Source organism: Capricornis sumatraensis, chromosome 21, assembly GCF_032405125.1.
Source record: "Capricornis sumatraensis isolate serow.1 chromosome 21, serow.2, whole genome shotgun sequence".
NCBI classification, from domain to species: domain Eukaryota; kingdom Metazoa; phylum Chordata; class Mammalia; order Artiodactyla; family Bovidae; genus Capricornis; species Capricornis sumatraensis.
The window spans coordinates 48,855,736-48,869,221 of record NC_091089.1 but is presented as its reverse complement, the minus strand read 5'-3'; the positions used below and the strand labels follow the sequence as shown (position 1 = coordinate 48,869,221).

General features: G+C 42.5%; 1 protein-coding gene across 2 annotated transcripts in view; it reads left to right on the top strand.

The window, feature by feature from the left end:
• LOXHD1 (lipoxygenase homology PLAT domains 1) overlaps window positions 1-13,486 on the top strand; it is a 196,761-nt gene that overhangs the window by 168,185 nt on the left and 15,090 nt on the right. The gene's annotated exons all lie outside the window — the stretch shown is intronic.

Sequence of the window (13,486 nt, the reverse complement as noted above, 5' to 3'; positions counted from 1 at the left end):
GAACATTTACACCATTCGCTATGTGCCTAGTGCTCTAAGTATAAAAGATACAAACATTTGACCTTTGTGACAGTCTTATGAATGCTTGCACAGAAGTTTATCATCTCTCTTTTCTACAACCAAGGAATATTGAGGCCCTGTGAGGTTTGAACAGCTTACTCAGAAACACACAGCAAGAAATAGACATAGCCAAAACTCAAATCCAGGTCTTCTGATGCTTTTTCCAGTAAACTATGCTGTGGGCCAGCCCATCCTGCCAGTTCCATTCTGCCCAGCCAGTGGGCCGATGGGTCAGGAAAGAAAAGATGAGGAGATGAGGGCAGCTTCTTCTACCTCTGTTCACTATGTCCCCCATACATGTTGTCAGGGCATTGGGGGAGGGTGTCTGCTCCAGCAAAGTGAGAGGGGATGCTTATTCCTCACCTGCCCATTCATTGTCTTCATAAGTCTATGGAAAGAAACATATTTGCAAAGTATTCTCAGAATACCGCTAATGAATCTCTACTCTTTCCTAACAAAGAGACAAAACAAGATCCCTGAATTCTTTCTCGTCCTCTCATTATCCATTATGATTGTCTTAGAGTTATCAGGAGGTTGGCTGGTAGCTGAAATTCTGACAGTTATGAGTCAGATTTATTAAGATCATCTTTTGCCCCAGAGAATTCAAAAGATCAGGATAAGCCGCTCCCCATGCCACTCAACAAATGGGTATCAGGACAATCACTTCAGTGTTTGATCAGGCTGCCACTGGCTCAATAAAAGCACTGAGCCCCATTGTGTGTCTAATTCAAGTGATTTGACAGACCAGATTGATGCAGGTGGAGATGAGATCTGTCTACCCTAGAATCCATGCATACAGTGTCCACACCAGAGGCAAACCACTGTTTAGGAAGTATATTCCCAGGAAGTGTGCCCCTTCCCTAATCAGAAAGAAGTATATTTTACTTCTGCACTAATACACACTGGCAAGGCATTGCTCTTGAGGGCAGGGGCCTTGCCTCGTCCCTATTCATCTTCATAAAAGTGCCTATGGCAGAGTGGAAACTCTTTAAATCTTAACTTAGTTGAGACTCCATGCCCTCCCACCCCCAGGAAAGAGCTGTGAAATACCAGGACCACAACCCCTACCTCAGGAGCAACAGAGAAGCAAAGAGACTAGAACCTTGAGAAGGAAGAAATGTTATTCCCAGTGAGTCTGAACAATCCCCTCAAGGTTCAACCACAAGATGGGATCAGAGGTCAGGCAGCTCCCTGATCACCTCCTGGTCAGGTCAGAGAACTGGGTAGTGGGGAATTTCATGTAGGCCATGATGACCTCCCTCACTTTCCTAAGAAGGGAAGACAATGTTAGGGCCATTTTTTGTTTAGGGCCACTTTTAATATGAAGATTTCACTCTTCATATTAAAGTGAGGGTGAAGGGGTGACCAGAAAGACTGAGGATGCCCTTATTAAAGGTCACAGTTCTAGCTACACACTCTACAGTCTTTGGAGTCATGTATCTGTCCAGGGTACTGACTTCTCTCCAGCTTCTCTCAACTCTGGACTCTATCACTTGTTTCTAGGGCCCCCACCTTGGAGGCTGACTATTTTCAACCTGGACTGTTATAGATTTCTCTCAAGCTTGGCAAAATTGTTCAAACTGCCATACATTTCATCCTCAAGTCACAGCAATAAAAAGGCAGATAATTGTTGATCCAAGATAAGAGTTCATCTCTGTCTCCTGCTTTCAAAAGCTGCTATCTCCAACTCCATATTATCTAACTCCACCTGATGAAACACCTGAAAGCCTACTGGTTCTTTGTCACCTGGATGACTGTTCCTGTTGCTGCCCACACCTTCAAAATCTGCCTTATTCCTTCTCACCCTGTTTCTCATCACAGACTTCCCAGAGTTCTCTTGGGCACTTGTGTTCTTTGTTGTATCCCTCCTTCCAAAATATCTAGGGAAGCAAAGACTGACATATTTGAGAAAAGTGTTCCAGAAAGTCAAGCAGCAACATTCCAGGAGTCGGGGATAATGTTTGTCTTTATTGATATCTATGTGTCCCTCCTTTGGGGCTTCCCAGGGGGCTCAGTGGTAAAGAATCCACCTGCCAATGCAGAAAACACAGATGACGTGGGTTTGATTCCTGGGTTGGGAAGATCTCCTGGAGTAGGAAATGGCAACCTGTTCCAGTATTCTTGCCTGGAAAATTTCATGGACAGAAGAGCCTGGTGTGCTACAGTCCATGGGGTCACAAAGAGTCAGGCATGACTGAGCACGCACACCATCCATTGTCCATTCATCATAGCTTTGCTCTGTAAAGTTGCTGTAAACACTAAACCACTGCTGCTAAGAAAAACACAAGGTTAGGCTCTTGCAATCCTCTGGTCATGCATTTTCATCAACCAGTCAATGCATAATCTTATTTTGTGTTGGGGAAGGGGCTTTCCTGGAGGCTCAGACAGTAAAGTATCTGCCTGCAATGCAGGAGACCCAGGTTCGATCCCTGGGTTGGGAAGATCCCCTGAAGAAGGGCATGGGAACCCACTCCACTATTCTTGCCTGGAGAATCCCATGGACAGAAGACCCTGGTGGATTACAGTACATGGGGTCACAAAGAGTCAGAGCAACAAACACACACTGATCAAAGACACTTCATATGGTATACATTGTTGATTTATTAACAGTGAACTCATGGCCATCAGCACTATTGATGAAGTTAAAGGAAAGTTATGTGGCAAATCTATTTTCCCTGTAAGGCATGTTACAGCCTTCTTGCACTTAGAAACACTAGACAGTTCTTTAGCACTATAACATAAAAATGTAAAAAAAAAACAAACAAACCCACAGCACTAAGTAGATGACGAAAACACTTGTTCATAGTGTGAGAGCTGAAACTGGAGTCATCTTGTTTAACCTCAACTGGCAACATGTGAATTTTTTGCTCTGCACATGTCCATGAATAACTGTGAAAGGACTGTGAGTATTGATTTTAGAGCTACACATAAATTTTATCGAGTAGGAGAATTTGCAAATATGGATACAGAAATAATAAGGTTCAACTTGATCTGTCCTTGAAAAGACAATATTTGAGCTAAGACCTAAAGAATTTATAGGAGTAGACATTTGGTGAGGTGTGGTGTTTATCAAAAATGAAGTGTGTTTGAGGCAGAATGGATCAAAAACATAAAAGCTCTAAAATATAAGAAAGACTGATATGTTTCAGAAATGAAAGCACAGTTCAGAATGACGACAAAATAAGGAATGGGTGTGGGATCTAGAAAGTAGACAAGAATCAGGCCATGCAAGGTATTATAAGTCTCGTCAAGGACTGGCTCTTTATCCTAATTGTCCTGAGAAGCTACCAAAGGGTCTCAGAACAGTAGTCATGTAGGGAAGATTATCATAGTGTCTGTGGGGAATAGGTTAGATGGAAAAGAAAGCCAACTTCAAAAGACTGGCTAAGAGATGATGGGAGATAACGATGCCCTGCACGATGATGGTAGCAGTGGGGATGGAGAAAATGTAGAAAGATTTGAGAAATGTTTAAGCAGAAGGCTTATTACAGGATTGGCTGAGAAGGAAAGTTGAGCAAGAATGGTAAGGCTGCTGCAGGAGCTTCTTCATCCTGGCATGTTTAATTTAAAGGTCTGGGAGACATCTAGGAGTGATTGTTAGTAACAGTTGGGTCTGGAGCTCAGGAGTCAAACTAGTTGGAAGATACTGATAAGAGATATTGATCTAAGAGTTGTTAGTGCAGAGGCTTCACTGAAGCTGCGAGAGTGAGGAAATGATGCTTCAGAAAAACAAGAGTGACCAAGAGCAGGTTCCTGAGTACCCTCATGTTTGAGGTTAGAGAATAGAAGGGAAGGCAGAGGAGAAGGAGGAGGAAAGGGGGGGAAATGGGTGGCCTCAACATGTTTTCACTTTCTAAAGAAACGTGTTCAGGGAGAGGGACCCTACTTATGGAACTATTGAGGACTGTTCACTGACCATGAAACCCCAAAATGAGGTGTGTTGGTTCATGATACCATAGTTTCCTGGGCATAAATTTAATAAAGAAGCTATGAAACCACATTTGTTTTCAAATAGCAAAGCAATTTAAACTATTTTAAATGTTTATTTCTTCCTAGCAAATTCCCAAATCCCTTGTTGAGAAATTTTGTTATGCAGCCAAACATTTAAGTCACTGTAACAGGGAGAAATGAGGGGAAGATAAACAGTCTTCCATCATTTGTGGATTCATGTTTATAAGATACAAATGTTCATCATTGCCTCCTAAGTACTCCTCCTCCTCACCTCCCACACACAAAATGTCAGGGAAACTTTCTCATCAATCTCACTCTCTTTGTTTGCTGGTCCTTTTTGAGATGTGTAATTGCCTTTTCATTCCTGATTGTTCCAGTCCATCCAATGAATGGTATGATATATATGAATTTGCAGCAATGAGAAGTCTCCAAGAAGAACATCCATTTAAAAAGTTTTCTTTTCACTCTCTTCTCTTTCCTAGCTCTGCCATGATTACATCTCCATGTTTATGATGAACAAACTCTCTGATGGACTAACCTCCTCACTGAAAGTTCTTCCTATTGCCTTACCTTACGTAAGCCCTCTCCTCGAATAGTCATCATATTTGTAACTATATGCTCAGTCTGGCTCCCTTACTTAACTAGCAGCTCCTTGAGTACCATTGTCATATTCATTACTCTTCCCTAATGCCCCTCACACTGCCTCTAATGCAGTGGGGGCTTAATATAGAATTTGTTTAATACCTCTGTTTCAAGCCCTCATATACCAACCCTGTTTTCTTATGCCTCTACCACAGGGAACCCACATTTCTTCTGGATCAAAGTTTTTCCTTGTGTCTTAATACTTTCAAAAAGTGGGTGCTGATCATGCATTTCAGGGTCATCACTAGGTCCTCTAATAATGGCTTCTCCCCCTCCTTGGACACTATGCATATATCTAGACATTCTCAGCTTTCGACTTTCGTTTTCCTTCTCTGCAAAAACTCTACACTCAAATTTATCTCATCCACATCAAAACCCTGAAAGGAAAGGGGGACAGTTCAGCACCTTGAAAGTGAAAGTGAAGTCGCTCAGTCATGTCCGACTCTGCGACCCCGTGGACTGTAGCCCACCAGGCTCCTACGTCCATGGGATCCTCAAGGCAAGAGTACTGGAGTGGGTTGTCATTTCCTTCTCTAGGGGATCTTCCCGACCCAGGGATCGAACCAGGTCTCCTGCATTGCAGGCAGACGCTTTAACCTCTGAGCCACCAGGGAAGCCTGTTCAGCACCTTGGACAGCTCTAAAACTATTTCCCCGCGCCCCCCTCCCCCACCCCCCCACATCGTTTCTTGCTACTGTTTTGGTTTAGTTTGGCCTTGGAGAAGGCAATGGCACCCCACTCCAGTACTCTTGCCTGGAAAATCCCATGGATGGAGGAGCCTGGTCGGCTGCAGTCCATGGGGTCGCTGAGGGTTGGACACGACTGAGCGACTTCACTTTGACTTTTCACTTTTATGCATTGGAGAAGGAAATGGCAACCCATTCCACTGTTCTTGCCTGGAGAAACCCAGGGACAGGGGAGCCTGGTGGGCTGCCATCTATGGGGTCGCACAGAGTCAGACACAACTGAAGTGACTTAGCAGTAGCAGTGAAGTACAAAACAAAGCAGGGCAAAGACTAACAGAGTTTTGTCAACAGAACACATTGGTCATAGCAAACACACCCTCTTCCAACAACACAAGAGATGACTCTACACATGGACATCACCAGATGGTCAATACTGAAATCAAATTGATTATATTCTTTGCAGCTGAAGACAGAGAAGCTCTATATAGTCAGCAAAAACAAGACCTGGACCTGACTGTGACTCAAATCATGAGCTCCTTATTGCAAAATTCAGACTTAAATGGAAGAAAGTAGGAGAAAACACTAGACCATTCATGTACGACTTAAGTCAAATGCCTATGGTTATACAGTAGAGGCGACAAATAGATTTAAGGGATTAGATCTGGTATACAGAGTGCCTGAAGAACTATGGACAGAGATTCATAGCATTGTAAAGGGGGTGGAGACCAAAATCATCCCCTAGAAAAAGAAATACAAGAAGGCAAAGTGGTTGTCTGAAGAGGCTTTACAAATAGCTGAGAAAAGAAGAGAAGTGAAAGGCAAGGGAGAAAGGGAAAGATATACCCAACTGAATAATTGCAGATATGAAGGGAACATTTCAGGCAAGGATGGGCACAATAAAGGACAGAAATGGTAAGGGCCTAACAGAAAGAAAAGAGATTAAGAAGAACTGGTAAGAATACACAGAAGAATGATACAAAAAATTCTTAATGACCCAGATAACCATGATGGTGTGGTCACTTATCTCGAGTCAGACATGCTGGAGTGTGAAGTCAAGTGGGCCTTCGGAAGCATTACTACAAACAAAGCTAATGGAGATGATGGAATTCCAGCAGATCTATTTCAAATCCTAAAAGATGATGCTGTTAAAGTGCTGCACTTGATATGTCAGCAAATTAGAAAACTCCGCAGTTGGCCACAGGACTGGAAAAGATCAGTTTTCATTCCAATCCCAAAGAAAGGCAGTTCCAAAGAATGTTCAAACGACTGTACAATTTACGCTCATTTCACATGCTAGCAAAGTTATATTCAAAATCCTTCAGGCTAGCCTTTAGCCACACATGAACTGAGAACTTCCAGATGTACAAACTGAGTTTAGAAAAGGCAGAGGAGCCAGAGATCGAATTGCCAACATTCGCTGGATCATAGAGAAAGCAAGGGAATTCCAGAAAAACATTTACATCTGCTTCATTGATTATGCTAAAGCCTTTGACTGTGTAGATCACAACAAACTGGGGAAAATTCTGATGGGAATACTATAACACCTTACTTGTCTCCTGAGATACCTGTATGCAGGTCAAGAAGCAACAGTTAGAACCGGACATGGAACAATGGACTGGTTCAAAATTCAGGAAGGATTATGACAAGGCTGTATATTCTCACGCTGCTTATTTAATTTGTGTGAAGACTGTGTATGCATACTAAGTTACTTCAGCCATGTCTGGCTCTTTGTAACCCTGGACTGTAGCCTGCCAGTCTCCTCTGTCCATGGGATTCTTTAGGCAAGAATACTGGAGTGGGCTGCCATGCCCTCCTCTGGGGGATCTTCCTGACCCAGGGGTCAAACCCATGTCTCCTGTGGCTCCTGCACTGCAGGTGGATTCTTTCCCTGCTGAGCCACCGCGGAAGCCCTATATGCAGATTACATCACACAAAGCCTGGATTTATCACAAGCTAGAGTCAAGGTTGCTGGGAGAAACATCAGCAACCTCAGATATGCAGATGATACCACTCTAGTGGCAGAAAGTAGAAAGGAACTCAAAAGCCTCTTGATGAGAGTGAAAGAGGAGAGTGGAAAAGCTGGCTTAAAGCTCAACATTAAAAAAACTAAGATCATGACATCCACTCCCATCACTTCATGGCAAACAGAAGGGGGAAAGTGAAAACAGTGACAGATTTTATTTTCTTGGGCTCCAAAATCACTGCAGACAGTGACTGCAGCCATGAAATTAAAAGACATTTGCTCCTTGGAAGGAAAGCTATATATAACAAACCTAGACAGTGTATTGAAAAATGGAGACCACTTTTCCAACAAAGATCTGTATGGTCAAAGCTATGGTTTTTCCAGTAGTCATGTATGAATGTGAGAGTTGGACCATAAAGAAGCCTGAGTGCCAAAGAATTGATGCTTTTGAACTGTGGTTTTGGAGAAGACTCTTGAAAGTCCCTTGGACTGCAAGGAGATTCAACCATTCAATCCTAAAGGAAATCAATCCTGAATATTCATTGGAAGGACTGATGCTGAAGCTAAAGCTCCAATACTTTGGCCAGCTGATGCAAAGAACTGACTCATTGAAAAAGACCCCGATGCTGGGAAAGATTGAAGGCACAAGGAGAAAAGCACAGCAGAGGATGAGATAGTTAGATAGCATCCCTGAGTCAATGGACTTGAACTTGAGCAAACTCCAGGAGATACTGAAGGACAGGGAAGCTGGGCATGCTGCAGTCCGTGGTCGCAAAGAGTGGGACACGACTTAGCAACTGAACAACAACAACTTTGGTGTAGATGCTAGGCTCTTCAAAGAGCTTGATTCCTCCCTTATCCCTCTGATTACCTTTGGTCTCCTCATCGCTCTTGGACTTAAAGAAATTCCAAGTCACTAATGCTATCTTCTTCCCTTTGTAAGCAGAGAAGTGACCTCCTCCTCGACAACTAGACTTTGGATCTAAAAGCAGGATCCTGTCATTGGCAAGAACAGAAAGATTTTTGTGTCTTCAATGAGCCCAAGTGGTTGGGATACTAGGGTCAGAAGAGGACCAAGATTCTGTGCCCAATTTCGTCTTTATAGTAACTTTCTCCTCCAGAGATGAAAGTTTAATTGTTTAATACGGAGCCATACCTAATCCCTTTATTTTTTTCATGCCATTGACTTTTGAAGGAACAGGGCCCAATGATCTATAAAATTTGCACACTCTGGACCTGTCTGCTTGCTTCTTTATGGTGTCATTGCTTCCTTGTTCCCCATATTTCCTACAATCTGAAAGTCAGCTGTAAAGACTTGATTAGATCCAGGTTTGATATTATTTGGCAAGAATACTTTATATGTGGTATCAGGGCTACTTTAAAATGGGACTTGTGTACTTCATATTACATCACAGCCATCTCACACTTACTGACCCTCACATCTAACAGTGAATCCAGGGCAGACTGCTTGATTCCTCCATTGTAGACTCTCCCATCACTCTTCATCTAGTGGCTTCTCAGTGATGATCAATTAGAGTTACAAATGGTTTTCTAATTGTTATTTCTTATCCACTTATTAACTGGAATTCTTCTGTAAAAAAAATAAATGTCCCTCAGGCTATTTGATTACCATGAAATATAATTCATAGATGAAAATCAAGATAAATGATTAATTCTCCCCCTTAATTCCAATTACCCAGATAGCTTTTATAATACTGAACAAATTATAACAAGAGTGTTTATTTTCTAATTCATCTTTTTTCCTCTTGCTTTCTTCCTCTGAACTGAAAACTCTAATATATTTTCTTTTGAATAATATAAATTCATAGAAATGTATAGGAGCTCAGAAATCATGTATTTTAACCCAGTTACTTTGCTCAAGTAAGGAAGCTGAGGCATAGAGATGCTATAATATGTTCAGTTTGGTGTGTTTACTGAGAATGGGGTCTACAGATCTCCCAGACCCGGGTGTGCCGCTCTGGGCATCCTATCTTGGATGATGTGCATGAGAAAGTATTTGTGGAGGGATAGTAGCTAGATTCTGTATTCTTTAATAGCTAGGACTCTCTGATGGCTCCATATCTCATTTCAAACAATCTATTTATCTTTTTAAAGAAATTTTGTTTACCCACATGGACTTTAGCTTGCCAAAGCTATTTTTTAAAGAAATTACTTGAAGAAATAAATTATCTATTCAAGCAATATTTTAAGGGTTTGCACTGAAATTTAAAAGAAGCTGAGAGATCACTATAGAAAGTAAATGTAATTTATCAATTCTGTATTTATTGAGCACTAAGTCGATACCCCTGTGATGTAATCAAGAGGTTTAAGGCATAACTTCCACACCTTAAAATCGAACTAGAGAAGTCTCTCTCTCTCTCTCTCACACACACACACACACTCACACACACAATCACTATAAAAAGGTTCATGTTCATGACCTCACTAGAAAACATTTATTTCCAAGCCGTCTTGGGCAACTGTTTATGGGCAAGTGAATAAACAGATGATGGACGCCATGGGACTGGGGAGTCTGGAGAGTCTCACGGAGGAAGTGAAGCCTAAAGTGTCCAGAGGGTAGGTGGGAATTTAGAGCAGGGAAATCACTTGAAGCCTTAATGAAGATGAAAGATACAGCTAAGTGATGCTGAATAAATCCATCTCACTGGGATGGAGGAGTTGTCTTAGGAGTCTTCCTTACTGAGGCAGGAAATGAGGTGGATGGAGTCAGGATGAAGAAGGCCCTATATATGTAAACACAGGATTGGACCCTTTTCCCCATCAGAAATGGAAGGCCACTGAGGAACCATAGGTAGCAGATAGCAGGATGAAATCCGGGAAGTATCTGGCAGTTAGTCTCCCTCCTATTTGGAGTCTGCCTTCTCTTGGCTGGAAAGATTGGGGCCCTATGCTCATTCAATTTTTTTTTAATTGGTGAAAAATTGCTTTGCAATTTTGTGTTGGTTTCTGCCATACAACAATGTGAATCAGTCATAATTATACGTATATTCCTTCCCTCCTGGGCCTCCCTCCCCAGCCCCATCCCACCCTCTCCACACCAGCTCCCCTCTACCCCCAGGTCATCACAGAGTGCCAGGCTGGGCTCCCTGTGTGTTTAGCAACTCCTTACTATCTATTTTACACCTCATTCAGTTTTTAAGCTTTTTTTTCTTATAATAAACCTCAGAACATTTGGGATAAAATAATTTCACTAAGACAGACCATTGCTCCCTGGTGGGGCTTTGAATTATTTTTCCCCTCCACTCATAGAATGTTACCACCAGTGTCCTTCCTTGTTCTTCCCTATTTAATAATAGTGCACTCATCCATTCAATAAACATTTATTGAATAATGTGCTAATCATTACTCTAGGCACTAGAATATAGTGGTGGATATCAGGCAAGACTCCTGCTCTCTAGGCTTACAACCTAGAGAAGACAGACAGTATAGACAACGTGCAAGGAAATAAAACCAGAATTATTTCAGACTGTGAAATGGGTGTTTGACCACTTCCAATTTGCCTTGATTCATGGACCTGACATTCCAGGTTCCTATGCAATATTGCTCTTTACAGCATCGGATCTTGCTTCTATCACCAGTCACATCCACAACTGGGTATTGTTTTTGCTTTGGTTCCATCCCTTCATTCTTTCTGGAGTTATTTCTCCACTGATCTCCAGTAGCATATTGGACACCTAATGACCTGGGGAATGCCTCTTTTGGTATCCTATCATTTTGCCTTTTCCTACTGTTCATGGGGTTCTCAAGGGACGAATACTGAAGTGGCTTGCCATTCCCTTCTCCAGTGGACCATAAAAGAGATGGGAATACCAGACAACCTAACCTGCCTCTTGAGAAATCTGTAGGCAGGTCAGGAAGCAACAGTTAGAACTGGACGTGGAACAACAGACTGGTTCCAAATAGGAAAAGAAGTACATCAAGGCTGTATATTGTCACCCTGCTTATTTAACTTACATGCAGAGTACATCATAAGAAACACTGGACTGGAAGAAGCACAAGCTGGAATCAAGATTGCCGGGAGAAATATCAGTAACCTCAGATATGCAGATGACACCACCCTTATGGCAGAAAGTGAAGAGGAACTCAAAATCCTCTTGATGAAAGTGAAAGAGGAGAGTGAAAAAGTTGGCTTAAAGCTCAACATTCAGAAAACAAAGATCATGGCATCCAGTCCCATCACTTCATGGGAAATAGATGGGGAAACAGTAGAAACAGTGTCAGACTTTATTTTTGGGGGCTCCAAAATCACTGTAGATGGTGACTGCAGCCATGAAATTAAAAGATGCTTATTCCTTGGAAAAAAAGTTATGACCAACCTAGATAGCATATTCAAAAGCAGAGACATTACTTTGCCAACTAAGGTCCATCTAGTCAAGGCTATGGTTTTTCCAGTGGTCATGTATGGATTTGAGAGTTGGACTGTGAAGAAGGCTGAGCGCCGAAGAATTGATGTGTTTGAACTGTGGTGTTGGAGAAGACTCTTGAGAGTCCCTTGGACTGCAAGGAGATCCAACCAGTCCATTCTGAAGGAGATCAGCCCTGGGATTTCTTTGGAAGGAATGATGCTAAAGCTGAAGCTCCAGTACTTTGGCCACCTCATGCGAAGAGCTGACTCATTGGAGAAGACTCTGATGCTGGGAGGGATTGGGGGCAGGAGGAGAAGGGGACGACCCAGGATGAGATGGCTGGATGGCATCACGGACTCGATGGATGTGAGTCTGAGTGAACTCTGGGAGATGGTGATGGACAGGGAGGCCTGGCATGCTGCGATTCATGGGGTTGCAAAGAGTCAGACACGACTGAGCGAATGAACTGAACTGAACTGTGAAATGGGTGTAGGTTAATGTGATAGCAAGTAATTGGGGATGCGGAAGCCTCTGCAAATTGGAAAGGTCTTCCCAAAGACAGGACATTTGATCTGACACTGGGGATATTCACAGCCGAGGATATATTGTTGCAGGCAGACAGAAAATGTGCAACATTTCCGTGACAAGACTGGATTTCATATATTAAGGTACTAAAAGGTGTATGTGAAATATAGTAAGTAAAAATGCAAGTAGTATGTGATGAAATCAAAATGGAAAGGGCCAAGTCATGTCAGTTCTTATAGTTGTTAGTGAGCTGTTTGCAGTTATTCTGAGAGTAATGCGAAGCCATTGAACAGTTTTCCATGAGAAGTAGCAAAATCAAACCTGATTCATGATTTCAAAAGATCACTATGATGCATGTAGAAGGGTAGTAATTATAGCATTGCATGTAGAAGTAAAAGTTTGGATAACAACTAATTATCCATCAATTAGGACAACATAGAAATCTTCTTGTGTGTGCATACAATGGAATACCATGCAACTATGGAAAGGGATGGGCAGATATTTAGGTACTGATATAGATTGTGAGTGAAAAGGTAAGATGTCAGACAGTGTGCGATGTTTGCTATCTTTGTGTAAAAAGATAAAGTAGGACTCTGAAAGAGGAGACTCTGTAAAGAAATGGATTCTCTAGTGGTGGGATTAAGATGGTTTCCTGCTGGTGGTAGTGATGTCATATGACATCAGCCTTCCCAGAGCTGCCTCTTCCCGTGTTTCATAGGTTCTTAGTGTAGAAAGTCATGGTAGGATCCCTATTAATCCCATCCAGCATTTCCAAAACAAGGCAATTAAATAATCAGTGAACATGAAGCTAAGAGTGAAGCTTATTTATCTTACAGTGGTTGGGGTTAGTCTGCTATTTACCATGGAAGGAGTTCCTTTGCAGAATCAAACTTGAAATGAGAGCTGAAGATGGGGTGAGACAGTGCCATGCCTTCAGAGGAGAGAGGAAAGGGGGGTACGGAGGAAGAGAGCAACCTGCTAGCACGCACCAGGGCAACCCGGGTCGGGCTGCCTCCTCCTCTGGCTGTCTTCACCGCCCTGATTGCCTGTGGATAAAGTTAAAGGCAGCCCAGAATCCACCCTTCCCATCATCCCACTGCTTTTCTCTGTCACCGCCATGCCTAGAACTCTGGAAGTGAATTCGGGAGTGAAACCTGCCCAGGATATAGAACAGAGTGAGTCTGTTATTTCCACTTAATACTGTGCTGGGCTGTGCTTAGTTGCCTAGTCATGTCCAACTCTATGTGACCCCATGGACTGTAGCCCACCAGGCTCCTCTGTCCATGGGGATT